This window comes from Haliaeetus leucocephalus, unplaced genomic scaffold (assembly GCF_000737465.1).
Source record: "Haliaeetus leucocephalus isolate CR32 unplaced genomic scaffold, Haliaeetus_leucocephalus-4.0 Scaffold240, whole genome shotgun sequence".
NCBI classification, from domain to species: Eukaryota; Metazoa; Chordata; class Aves; order Accipitriformes; family Accipitridae; genus Haliaeetus; species Haliaeetus leucocephalus.
In genome coordinates this window covers 12,427,685-12,442,706 of record NW_010972676.1, presented here as the reverse complement: position 1 = coordinate 12,442,706, position 15,022 = coordinate 12,427,685, and positions in this window count along the sequence as shown.

The window sequence follows — 15,022 nt, the reverse complement described above, 5'->3', positions numbered from 1 at the left end:
GGTTGCAATATGCCCACATGCATATAAAACGAAGTACCTCTTATCTAACTACTAACAGTAAAAAACAATGAAAAAGCCTCTTCAAAATTATTCCAGAAAGATTAAGAACTTTCTTCTCCCCAGACCACAGAAACATTTCTCAGCAGAAAAACAAAACAAAACAAAAAAACCTGTTCTTGACCCAAGATCTCCTTTGCCATCCTGCTAATGAGACTTTCTAGTCTACACAGGACTTGACAGCACTGACCATGCAAAGTTGCATTCAATACATCGCTTTCAATGCATGTGTAATATTTAACGTGATGGTCAGAATTGGCAGCAGCCAAGGAAAAAAGTTCTAGGTATAGCTTAAGAGATCACACTCTAGAAGAAGCACACTTATAAATGGAGCTATAAAAATAGAAGGAAAAGTCTTATCAGCTATTACTACTTGAGCTTGCAGCTCCTGCCCATGCCAACTGCCAATGAGTTCCACATACAATACCTGAAACACCGAGTCTAAAACACTGACTTCATTTAAAACGTACTGTACCAATAAATAAATGGACAAGGACACAAGGCTAACAAGATGTAAAGATCAGAAAAAATAAAATAAAGGTAAGAAAACATTTGGGACCACATTATTCTCAAACCGTATCACATAACATGCTGCACACGTTAAAAATCAATCACAAAAAAAAAGCAAACTTGAACAGAACATTTCAAGTTCTCAAGAGCTGAAACCAAAGCTTCTGCCCACAGGGTCTTGGACATAAGTCCCATATTTACTTTCCAGTCCTTCTCCTTTACATAAGGGATCCTATTTCAGCATCTATTAAAATAATGTACTATTTCCTAAAATTTCTCCACCGGCTGCTTTCAAAACAGATCGGCAGAACCTGCAGCCACTCAAAATGAAAAAAGGACTATTTTTACAAAGATTTGCAATTAAAAAAGCTAGGAATCAATTTTAAAGGCTATAAGAACACCCTGCTAAAATCCACATTATGACATCTTGTCTCCAAACAGTCTGTTATCAGACTTCATCATCCCTCGTAAGTCTCAGTACCTCCTCAAAGGAAAGAGTTTCCAAAGTTCCTTTTTATGGATTCTCAGAGTCTTCAAGGAGCTTCTGCACACAAGTGTGCCTGCATGCAGCATTTTTGCTTCTCTGACGTGCACCACTGTTGCAGTGACAACTTCCACTTAGTATCTAGGACCACAGCCACAATTTGGGGCAGGTGGGATTATGCTACACCCTGGACTCAGAGGGATCCATCCATCTGAGCTGCATCATAATGCTAGAGACTTTTCGCACCAGCTGGCAAACCTGACACCATGTGCAAGAGCCTGTCTTTGCCTGCCCCCAAAACATAAAAGCCAGGTCACTCAAAGACCACTTCAAAACTGAAATAGATCACTTTAGACCTGATGGGCAACTTAGCCAAAAGTCTGGGGATATCACATTTTTGTGACCATAAAAAACAAAGGTTATCACATTTTACTTCAACATACACTATGATGAATTTACACGTGTAATTTAAATTTATTTGTAAAACTTTCAGTATTATTTTAACATATCAATATTTTTACAAGTTTGTAATCCACACTACAAACGCAAAAGACCCTCTCCTTGAGAGGCACCTTCAATCTGAGAAATGCACCTTACATGAATGGAAGCTGATGCAATTTACAGTTCTCCAGTAGCTTGAGGCTGAACCCTTAAATATGAAGTTATCCACAGAATGCACAGTAAATGTCTGGGTAAGACATACAAGCTGGAAGAACCATGAAAGATCAAAAAACCTCCAGTTATATTTTGAAAGGAGTTAAGGTTATAATTTGTACTACAAACAAAGCTTAACACTTTAGTCAACTAACCAAGCTCTAACAATAAGAATGACATAATAGTTTAATGAATACATGGAAATTTTACAAGTACACGAGCTAAATTTTAACAAAGCCCTCCACTCAATACCTATTTTATCACTTCCCATCTTGGGCTTTCTGTTATAATACAAGCTTTTGTTTCTGTGTTTAGGCTTAAGGAAGACCATTGTATCCAACAATCACCAAACCAAAATTGTATTTACATTTGTAGAGTGTATTCTTTGTAAAGTATACTTTTTGCAGGCTGCAATAGCAATTGTAATGTTTATAGTAGAATATATGCTACATTAAGGAAAGATAATTCTACATCTAACAATAAACTCAGTATCAGAATTCATCATGATAAAGTACTATAGCCAATATTATACTCAAAACTTACTTTTAACTGCTCCTCAGATCATTATTTTCAGACCACTTTAACATTTGTTGTTAACATAATAGCACATGCACAAGTTGAAGACACGTTAGAAGAGAATTTAGGAACACAGTCGGTCATATCAAGGACAACTAGTCAAACACTTAACCACCTAAGCTTCCAGGCATCTCATTTATCTTACTTCACGCAGCAGCTCTTTACATTAATGCAAATTTTCAACTGGTAAATCAAGCACCAAAAGTCAAAATTGCCCAAAGTTTGTTCTCACTCTCAGGCACACAGAAATACAGTCCTTCCTTGTTTCCTTTTTAGATTTCTGGATCTCCTACCTGGCTGCCACGAGGGAAAGAAGATCTGTCCCACAGTCAGGGAATCCAATAAAGCATACATTTATTTTAGATGCTTATTGTTTCTTTCCACTCTTGGAAGAGTATTCTAGACATTTGGGTTACAATTCACAGACTTTGACAACAGAGACAATGAAATGTTTTATTTATTCTTGGAAGAGAAAGTTAAACTGTTTCAAATACCTTGGGTAAGGCATGGCACCATTACACCCAGCATGAGTTTTCAATAGCTGAGTACTGAAGCTGTTTCCAAAAAGATGTTCCTCTCTCGCATGGGGCATGAACTTTACTCAGTCCTTCTATTCGATTAAATAACCAAGACTATTATGGTCAGATAATGGAGATGGCAAAGATGCCCCATCCAGCAGCAAGAGAACTGCAAGTATTCTAGTGGAGAATTGAGAGTTTGAAGACCCAGATCCAGCAACAATGGGTCCTTTCAAGGAAGCATTTCCCCTCAGGGGCCATGCCAAGAACCCAACCTTTCCTGCGTGGCTGCCGCCTTATTGTGCGATGCAGAGTATCTGCTTCCTGGGATATATTTGCTTTTGTAGTATGGATGCTCAGTAAAAGGAGGCAATGACTTTTTTCCTCTTCCTCTAAATTCTTGGAAAATATTTTTGAGGTTAACATAAGAACATTTGAATCAAATTTATGTTCGCTTATAAGGAGATCATCAAGCACAACCAGACTAATCACAAGTGATGAACTTTCCTCTCAAGTTTAGACACTTAACTTTTGTTTCCTCAAAAGCACATACAGTTGGCATACAAGCTATGACCACAGCATAGTTTGAGAACCAGTCATACTCATCATAAGCAAGCAATCTGCTTTAGCGTCTTTCTTTTCTTTCCCATCATAAGTATGACTTAGTACCTTTTGTTGCTTTCAGCTGAGCATTGACACAAAGCAGTATTTCTTCACTTCCCTGACGTTGTGATGTAAGATTCTTAAAGTTAAACTATGTGACTGCTAAATGCGCACATGTAGAATATCTTCCAGATTAAAAGAAATAGCACCAAATTGTACTCGCTTCTAAAAATTCATTCCGTAAGAAGATCTATACACGCAAATAGGTTAAACTCCAGCACTTAAAACTGAGTTTTCTAATGTTTACTGAAAGTATAATTTTTTAAACAGTCATAATAAATTGATACAAAGCCTTAAGCATGTGGCACATTTGCTTTACTTAGATCAGAAAGGCTTCAAGGAAAGAGCTCTTCTTGTGTGCAACCAAACCACCAATCAATAGAAATGCTATGCATGACAGAAATTGCTAAAACTCTACAACACTAAAAATTAAAGTTAAAAGGTTGTATCAAAGAATTTAAGATGTCAAGCAGGACAATTTATTTGCCTTGATCAAATTCTAATAACTGAAATAAGTAACAGAAAAATCTGCAAACAAGTTCCATTCAGAGATTAGACTGCCGTAGAAGACGATTTTCTTACACACAGGAATTTATACAACCTGGCAGCTTAGCTCCTGAAAATGATTAATTTACTTGCAGATGAGGCAAGATGAAAAAAATCGAGGGGGGGAAAGTTCTACTCTCTACATCCATGAACAGAAGTTTGACAAAGTCAAGAAAAGAAGAGACATATAGGACTGTAACATTTAACTCAATGCCTTCATGCCTGTAATGTAAACTTTGGCCCACATCCATCTAGCTACTATATCCCAGTCATTCAAAACAGTCCTACAAACCCAGAAGAGCTTTAGATATTTAGTAAACAGTTATACCTCAGAGAAGGACTTCTACAATCCAAGAAATTAAATGAACTCAGAGCAGCCTACTACAATATGTTTCATCATTGCCTTATATAGCTCAGTCCAAATGATACTTTGCAGCACATGTGTACCTCTTGGGAATCATTTCCGCAGCATAAGCAGTGGGAGACATCTTCTGTATAACGGAAACAGACTCTGCAAAAATCTGACGCATAATCTCCCTTCAAGTGCTGCAATCTTCTCAGCACTGATGACAGTCAGTAAAGGTCTTCAGACTTGCTCCTCCCAGCAAGCAATAGCTTTTGGTTATCACTCTATTTATAGTTAACTTTTATCCTGCAGACTTACCTAAAAGGAGAAGTTTTACTTTAACATACCATGTCTAGAGCAATATTTACATCTGCATTTGAGCTGCCTTTTTTAGACGGGGTTTTTTTTTCCTAGCCTATAAACTTTTTTATAACAGTACTAAGAGATGTAACTGTACCCACCTTCTCTGCTGTAAGGAGGAAAGTTAGTTTTCTTAAAACCAAGACTTAAGTGTTCTAAGTACATTAAACGTATGAAGGAGCACTCTTTCCTCAAGCGTTGACCTCACAAACTGAAATATCACCACTGTCTAGCCAAATATTCAGAAGTAGCCTCTTCTCAGATACCTCTGGTCCAGATGCTCTACTCAGATTTCCCCCATCAGCCTCGTTTTTTCATAAATGTTAGGTGAAAACAGAGGTCAGCTTTCTAAATTACCATTAAGGACTGCCACAATCCTCCACATTCATTAAATGCATAAGTAGCTTTTAGTCTATACCCTCTGAATGAAAATAACCAAAGAATAGAAAGCCTGGCTGAAGGCTAATAGAGCAACAAAATAACAGTCCCTGAAAGGTCAGATCAAATGTGCACTTAGCCCAGCATTCTGAAGAGCAGCAGCCAAGGAGACATCACAGGTAGAGTCATATAATGATACTTCCCAGGAGACTCTCCAAATCTGGTGACTGCTACTCCAGATGGTGCCACAGCATCCAAAGCCCCATCCCCGTCTCACACTTCGAACCCCACAGTAAAGGGATCACGGGCAGAACACAATGTATCTGAAAACACTTGAAACACAAAGTAAGCAATGTTTTTTTAGCCTGGGGTTCTACGCAAAGGAAGAGGGGGTGGACATTCACAGTTTACGGAAAAGTGACCACAGGGAAGCTCTGTCAAAGCTGACAACTCACCCTGAAGCTTCAACTGGATCATAAGACTTAAGCATAAACTGAATCCCTTGTAGAGGCTCTGTAGAGTCCTCAAATTCGTACACTCCTTACAGAAACTACAACAGAGTAGCCTGATTCCAGATGGAGTAGGCTTCATCCAAGATACCTAGCAAACCAGTGTGATTAATACGGTTAGAAATCCACATGTGCAACTTCCTGACAGACATTAACTTACCTCCCATCCTACCTGCAAACATACCAACGACCTCAGAGTTTTTTAAAATGCCTTCATTTATCAAGGTAGAACAAAAGAACTTAGGAAAGACACAACTTATACACTATCACAACTAGCTGTATGAATATGCACTTTGGTTTCTCCTTGGCCACAGCACTTGGGAAAGGAAATTCACAAGCAACTACTTTATCTGAATGAAAGCAAAACAATCAAAAAGGTTTTGAAAAAGACTGAAGCTCTGAACATTACCTTATTTCTATGGAACATTAAGAAGGGAATCAACCACAAGTTACTGTATTTTACTATCTTTCAAGCTGATGTTATAGGTATCAAGCGCACCCAAGGAAGGAGGAAGTTCCTCCTGATTTCCTCCCTGACGGAGGAAAGCATAGATATAAAACACACACTTCAAGAATCTAGCAAAGATAAGATGGGAGGACACAGTGAAACACCGAACAGATGATTCACCACAAAACACTGCCCCACGAACTTAAACTCAAGTTTACACTGCCTATGTAGAACTCAATGTCCGGAATATCAAAAATTACAGCCTCCAAGGAAAATGAGCTTTACAAAAGGTAAATTACTTCAATTTAGCAATAAGTCAACAGAAAGCAGTTTCTCAGAGTGCACACCAAAATATTCTCAACCTGATACAGCTTCTGTTGACAGTAGCTAATCAACCAGCACAATTACTATCTGACTACAGTCTGTGCAAGTTCTCCTACCACATCCATCAATGTTACATATAACAAATGTTACCTGACTTCAGCTGGACAGACAATTATGGCATTTAATATACTATTGCTTCCCAGACATTTAAGCCATCAGAGGATAACAACAAGCAGAAGAAACTGAGGCACTCTGTTTGTTCCACATGCAAGATGCAGACCACGCAAATTCAAAATACTTTGCATTGAAACCTGAGCAAAACGCTCCTATGATCCCTTCTGCCAATGGAGTTAGTGGATCAGCAATCTCCAGAAAAGAGACAGCAGCAATTTAATGTACCAGGCAATCACTACTGAAATGACCACAGGCTAAGAACTGGTGTTACAAATGCTACTAGCATACCAGTATCAGCTTGAGGCACAAAAATCCTTCATAACACATCCTCAGAGTGCAATTATGCCAACAGTCTCACTACTGACAAAAGCTCTCTTTCTGGAGAAGGGATGTTGCTGGATATAGGAAAGAGTGGCACAGAGAAGAACACTATGAGCATACCTATATTTGCATGCTATAGAGTAAGGACTCTGTCAAGCTGACAAGACTGTAAGTTATTTTTCATTGTGCTCTCCCCCTACAAAAGGCATACAGTTTGTGTGGTGAGACATTTATGTGTATTCCCACATTTTTGCCTCTTTATTACTATAATAAAGCTTCTTCTGCTGGAAAAGACATGGTCATAAGAAAAAAGCAATTTATATTGCAAACAAAAAATTAAATTTGTAGATGAACTAACAGCACTTAAGAAGTCAAGAGCCCAAGTACAATTTCAACCAACGGAGACTGCACAACAGCCATTTTCCAAGTGCTTCTGTTCACTCAGAAACATTACATCTGCCTCTGCTCCAGACACATGCCCTTCACCATGGGTTGATCTCACCCAAACACTAGATAACTGTCACAGCATCACAAATGTACAGAACAACAAATAGGCAGAAGCTGTGTTTCATCCATACATTGTTGGCATTTAAAGCCCAGCCATCCAAACTGGAGTCAAAACCTTTTCACACCACAGATCTTCAATATTGCCAGTATTAAGGCTCAGGAGATTGTCCCTAGAAATAAAGCACAGCTATGATGCAGGGAAGTAATATCATGACCCTCTCTTGAAACACTAAACTTTTTTGTGGTCCTCACCAAATGGACCAACCAAAGATAGGGTTAATCCAAAGAATGCACTCCACAAGACTGCACATTTGACAGCCCTTTTATGTTCCTGTTTGAATTACCAGTTGGTCTGAAAAGAACTTTTTGCTGGCTTGTCAGATCTGCAGTACTGCTATAGTGACAGAAGCACCGGTTTTAGACAGCAGCACCCTCAGCCAAAGACTGCTCAAGCCAATGGAACAACCCTTTGAATTCACTGGGCTGTGGATCAAGCCTTCACAACTTAGTGACAACGGCAGATATGTTAAGATTCCTCCACTCCTCTAAGATAAAAACAGTTCCCCTGTTTGAGAAACAGAGGTAAGAAACTATCCCTCTGCTCAGAGAAAAAATTCTCTAGCAATTCAACAGTAATAGGACTTTTCAGGAATCATCTGATTTCTGTATCAGAAATTATACAGTTCAATAAATACTATTACAGGGTGAAGGTAAAGTCAGGCAGGTAACGCAACGTAACCGCCAACGCACTGTACAATCTCCACCTTGGAGGCCAACCCTGATCTACGTCATTGAACTTTCAGCTCCTGCTATCTACTACCGCATTACACGTATCCTCCAGAATGAGGATTTTGTTTACAATAAATGTTGTGGCAGATCTAAAGGCCAGAATTCACAAGGGTGACCATACTTTTCTTCATTGATTTGGAGACCTGGTATGACAGCAAAATGCACAGAGTTAATTGAAATGTTTCCCCACTTTCCAGTTATCCTACATATCAATCACTGAAATAGAAGGACTAGTTGGATCCTTTGTTTTGCCTACTGCAGACAATCAAAAGCAATTATAAGAGTGCCTGAAAATAATTATATATAAAATACACGGCTATACTCGCATTTGGACTTTCCGCTTCAAAATCTGTCCATCCTCACTTAGGCTGCCTGTACTGGTGAATATACCAAAGCATGTGTTCTTCAAAAAGATCTTCAAAGCCAAAGGTGGACCTTTCTAAGTATGTATCAGAAGCATTAGGATTACCACCTGAGCCTAAAGCGGTAATCTGAAGCTACTAAGACTAGTAAAATGATTGAAAACTCCTCAGTGCTCTGCTACACTGAAGTTACATACACACACACACATTGCCACCCTGTAGTACCTCCACCATGGAGGTTTGGAACAACGTGACAGCACAAGAAAGCTTGTTCCATTTGCAAAAGGCAGAATCCCAGAGAAGAGAGTAACATCCAGAACACCATATGTTTCCAAACGGATACAAGCACCACGGTCTAGCTATCTGAACCTGTGCAAAGTCTAAAACCACGACTGACCAAGCAATGGACAAAAAGAATTCTGTGCATTTCCCTCTCCTTGGCCCAAACTAAAACTAGAATCCTATAAAACAAGATGAAAGGAACATCAATAGAGAGTTTAGTCTATTCCCCAACCTTAACCAACTATACCAGTCTTTCTCAAGACACTAAATTGTTCTCCATGGCCACCAATAAAAGACTTCTTAAAGTACCATTTTTACTGTGATATAGTCAAAAGCTTCATCGGTGTTTTCCTTGATGAAACTTAATCCCACTTCAATCTGCCCATCATGGTCATTGAAAATAGCATTTCCTTCTTACAAATCTTTTAAATACTTGAAATCTCTCACATTCCCCTTAACCTCCTCATCTCTTGCCAAAATAACTTGGATGTTCTTCCATCTTTATGAATTTGTTTCCTCGAACTCTGACCATTTGCATTTCTCTCCTCTGAACTCTTTCCAAATGGTCCAAATTCTTCTAGAATTTTGGCACCCAAAACAGATGCTGTCTGCACATTGAGAGTATACCAACAGCAAATAAAGCCAACGGACTTAAACCTTACATCTCACAGACAATACTCCTGTTAACACATCCCAGTAAGATATTTGCCTTTTCTGCAAACAGCATGACACTGACTCATGTTCAACTTGTGATCCAGTACACCCCCAGGTCCTTTTTCTAGTGCCTAACCAGTTATTCCTCACCCTGCATTTGCACAGCTGATAATTCCTGCCTAAATGCAGTACTCTGCATTTGTCCCTACTGAAAGTCATCCCATTTTTCAGGTCGTTTTGAACTCTCATCATGTCTTCTAACACACAGTCCCTGAGAATTTAATAAGCACATTTAATCAGCCAGTTGACTGATGCTTTCATTAAAGGCAACAATACCCAGGACAGAACCCTTCAACATAACCTCTCATTTCAACACTGAATCACTAACTACTGTTCTCTGAATAGGATCATCTACCCAATTTTGCACGTTTCCTAGACTACTTTCCGCAGATCATGTCTCCATTTACTTATGAGGCCATTAAGATGTGGAAAACCTTATTAAATAAACCAATCAATCAATCGGGGACAAGAACTCCACTGCTTCTGCCACAGCCACAAAGCCTTCTGCTCTGCAGTAAAAAGGTATTAGACTTTGGACGCAATTGTTTTCCCACAAATCAGTTCATGCTGTTATTCTTCTTGTAGTTATCTTCCAAGCACTTGAAAATAGAATGTTTGCTTACTAATCTCAATTGATGGAAAAAAATGAGATAAAGAAAACTGTCAGACTTCAACTCCTCTTCTTCAGCTCTCTTCCATTAGAGCTCTCTGAATACTCATCCTTTGCTAGTCTTCTAGTACTTCAGATTATTTCTAGATAATATTTTTGCATTTTTTGAGAATCGTACAGTGAAGCTTATCAGGGCCAGCTGACACAGGAACATCTAGTGGAAGCACACTCTAGTATAAAATACTACCTCATCACAAGCATTAATAAGATTAAGCACCTGCATGACACTATGTTAGAGAAGAAGAGCAAAATAGGCACTGACCACTTTAAATGTTCTGCACCTTCTGTAGATACATACGTTCTCCACTGAATCAAGAGAGACATTCCCCAATCTTCCTCCTGCTATTAACGTACTTCTACAGGAACCTTGCCAGCTTTTATGCCTCTTGCTACTTGCAATTCCATTTGCACTTTGGCCTTTCCAATATCTGCCTCTACTATTCTTTTATACATGTTCTTCATAATGTGACTTAATTTCACACTCTACATTTATTTTTTTCTTACATTCAAAGTCAGTAAAAGGTCATAAGTTGGTCTTACTACTTTCTCTACTTCTCAAAAGCCTTCCCATTTTGCTGTTCTGTCTCCTACCCTTTATAAGGATCATGAGCTCTGATTTCATAGCCATTGCCTTTATCACCTTTCTTTTTGACATCCTCTAGCTAGAATAAAATCTAAAGGAATTGCCATTTTTGTTGCTGTATGTACCTTCCAAACTGAAAATGTCACCGTCACATAACTTTGATAAAGGTCAAAAAAGAAAGAGTTAGGTATTTTGATTTTGAAGGATGGTCTTTTGGTCTTAAATACCACATAAAATCTCAACCCAACTAAGAAGTAATGGACTTGCTACCATTTCCAGTACCTGGTCCTCTTCCAAAGAGCTGCTTTAAGATGAACAACGCAATGCCACAATTCTAATAAACCAGAACCACAAAAAAGGGCTAAATTCTTTCAAATGAAAAATGTACAATGAAAAAATAAAAATACAGAATGAATGCAAAATGCGGCTAATTCTGGTAGGACTGATAGGATTACGAACGCGATAGACACTGCACCACTTCAGAGCAAGCAGCTAGACTCCATGGCCACAGAGACCCCTTCCCAATCCCAACCCATGCACAGCGCTCCATGCAGATGGTGCTGAAGTTATATATTTTAGAAAAGGAGCAGCAAGATACAGCACTTCAGATCTTTGTGCAGATCACATCTGTAACTCCTGAACAGTAACTGTGAATCACCCATGCTTTTTTATTTAAGTCTGCCTTTCAGCTACCGAAGATTAAAGTTTACAGTCTTATTTCAATCAGGAATAAAGGTGTCAGACTTGAGGCTATAATACAACTACAGTTTACTACAAACTGAACTTTTGTTCTCTGCTAAGCAGATTATTTAACAAAGGAAGTAGATTTTTTTATGAATGAAGATTATTTTTAGCTCATAGTGTAACCACAAAAGGCAAACACTTTAGCATTACTCTTATTTAAAATATTTTTTTAAGTGTTTAATTTGGAAATTAGGATTTTTGAACTAGGTTTTCTTTTGTACGAACTCTCCCATGCTAAACATAACCAGATCCAAGCACTAGTCAGAACGCCTGTTTTTTTTCGCCACTGAAAGAACACAAGACCTACTAATTTGCACAATACCGTGCCTACGGACCAAAAGCAGTCTTGGCCGTACTAGATGCCATGCTGTGGAAACCGGTAATCCCTGCCCAAAAAGGCATACACTTACATACACACTCGTTTCTCCAATGCAAGTCTTTAAGCCATTCAAAAGATGACTCTAAATGTACGCTAAAGAAACATACATTTTTACATTACGCTGATGCTGTTTGGGCATTGAGAAAATGAAATCTGAGAAATTTTCTAATTTCCAAAACTCATATTTTTAGAAGAATTAACTAAAGGACTTTGTTTCACAAGGTATTAAAGGAATGAAACCTCTTCCCTCCATGCCAGCTACCATCAGGTTCATACCAGACATGCATTTAATAGGGAAAGTGTTAGAACAGTTCTCCCTGGCCTGCTGTTAGAGATGTTTAAGCATACCACTCAACTCAAACACTTTTCACACCAGAAGTAATAATTCCTACAACAGACCTTGGACAAGCTAAGTCAAAGTAATCCACTGTTGGTACTTCACAGAAATAAAGCAAACAGTATCTGAAAGTTTCCAGAAAAAGGGAACAAGGGTGCAATGGTTAAGATGCTTGACGAAAACCTGGCCTTTCCATGTCAGTTCCCAGTTCTAGTACAGATTTCCTCTATGACCTGACAATCCGCCTGGATCTGGCTTTAACAATAAAAAGGTATTTTACTCCCACAGAATAAATGGAATTTGTCTCCATACCACTGAAAATCTGAGTCTTCTTGGCTGTTTTATACTCCACACTGAAGACAGTGAGGATGCTATGTCCTCAAGCCAAATGAGAAAAATTAACAAGGGCTGCATGTCAATATGGATTTTTTTAAATTTCTTTTTTTTACAATCATTTACTAGGACCACAGCAAAGCAGCTTGTCTGATGCACCATGCCTGTCACATGGCACGCTAGCAGAAGAGGACTGAATCACAAAGTTTCTCAATCACACTCAGCCATCGTGATGCAACTTCCCTCCCTGCTACGCAGCCCCCACGCTCCCTTGTCAGGCATTGCAAGCTGCCTGACCAGGCAGCTAGGACCTTTCATCCCTCTCTCTTCAGGTTACGAATGAATTAGTGCCTGCCGGATGAAACTAGTCACCAAGCCCTCCCTAGAGGAGAAAGGGATGAATGAAAAACAAATACAGGAACAGACACTTGATTCTAGAAGACAACTAACAAAAAAATTAAGGCGTGAGAGCATAGTGAGCTCAAAGTCTAGAGACCACTACCAGAAGACACCAAGCAGAGCACCTAGAACAGCACCGCTTCTCCTGGGAGGTATTCGGGGAAGGCAGAAGCTGCTGTCCAGCAGCTCTGGTGGAGACAGCCTCTGCAGAATTCCTCAGATCCCTTTGCCTGCTTTCTCCTCCTTGCGGCACAGACAATCAGCTTTGGCCAAAGCCAAAGTCAACAAGAAGATCCCTCTTACCCGTTTTCCGAAGCACTTTAAAAGCTGAGTACTTTGGAGCACATCAGTCTTTCCTAGCTAACCTAGGCGCTCACACTGGAACACTCCATGGTGCCAGAAGCCAGTGTTCTTCCTCACAGGTGACTACACCAACAATACACAACATTTTTATTTCACCAAGCCATCTCAACCATACACTTCTTAGAAGTCAGGAGAGTTAAGTCAGTACCAATAAATTTCCAAGTCAATTATACAGTTCAAAGTTTACATAGTAAATCTTTAAACTCTGTAAAGTTGTATTTGTACTTAGCCAACAAGAAAAAGCAGCTTACAAATCTAGCAGTATGTGGCCCCTACTGTCACACTACATACCAAGACAAACATTTCCTCAGTGTACATGCAGCCAAGATCTATTGCTGTCATGTGTGACACTGCTACATGGACACTGGAGTTTATGAGGGCCTGACTTATACCACAGAGTATATTTAAATATAATGCCAAAAAAAGCTGTTTCTCCATAGGTTCAAGAAAATCAGTATTCTACCGGAGATAACACAGTGTTGTGCAAAAGTCAGTTTTACTTTAATAAAAGGTAAAAGTAGCAACTCTTTCAGAGATGGTGGAACTGATGGCAGAAAAATATAGCTAACCTGTCTGAAGAGCCAGTGTGTGGACAAATCTCATACATACAACGGCTGAGACACCTACAATTAAAAAAAAAAAAAAAACAGTCAGAGGAATGAATAGGCTAAATGAAACTTAAGCTTAATTGCCCTAGCTAAGAAAATACTGTACAGCTGTAGTGAGTGCATACGGCAAAGAAAACACGTTAACAAATTCTAAAACTGTAACAAAATTCTCAGCAAGCTCAGATGAAGAGGAAGCAGTCAGTTGGCATGGCCAGACAACTAGCAGCACTTCTGTTAGAACAGTTCAGAGTTAACCATCTCCCATTGCTGGAGGCTACGCTACCTCAGCGAGGGAGACAACAGCTTCCTGAAGGGCTCCAAAAGCTCCTCCAACCACAGCACCTGCAGGGATACAGAACCCCGTGGGCAGCCCAGAGCACTAGAGGTAGCAGCAAGCTTTTGGCGCCAATACTGCAGATACTGAAGTTGTTCTTCTTCACCTTAAGTACCAGTGCAGTTTTTAAAACTGCCTCACGGCTTCCCTTTCAAGTTTCAGTGTTTAATTCGCCGAGTAGTTGTTTATCCCTGAACAAGCATAAACAGGCCTCCTCTCCGGGACGAAGCTGCGGTTGTCAGAGGTGCTTGCAGCGCGAGATCACCATCTCCACAGCCCAGCTGACAGAGAAGTGCTCTGCAGCCTCTGCCACCAGCAGCATAACGCACCGACTAATCTGCTGAAAAACGGATGAGATCCTCCGAGTCCTCATCTTGCACTCTGCTGGGAAAGTTTCTCTTTGCTACCTAATGGCTAACGTTCCCCACCGACCCCGCCACTACAAAATAAGGGCACGCGTGCCCGACCAGCGAAGCGCTTTGCGCGCCGGCGCTCGGTCACCAGAACCCGCAGGCAGAGCCGAAGGCCGGGCAGAGCGGACGGAAGAAGCGCGATCGGACTTCTGCCCGAGCTGCTGGAGGTGCCAGCGAGAGCCCGGGCCGGCCTCGGGAGCGGACCGCCGCGGCGGGCGCGAAGCCGGGCAGCGGGAGGGGCTGGGGAACCACCGGGCCGCTGGCTGGGGAGGCGCCGCACGTGTCCGGAGACACCGGCGGCCGGGAGACCCCGGGCAAGCCGCACACGGGCTCTCGG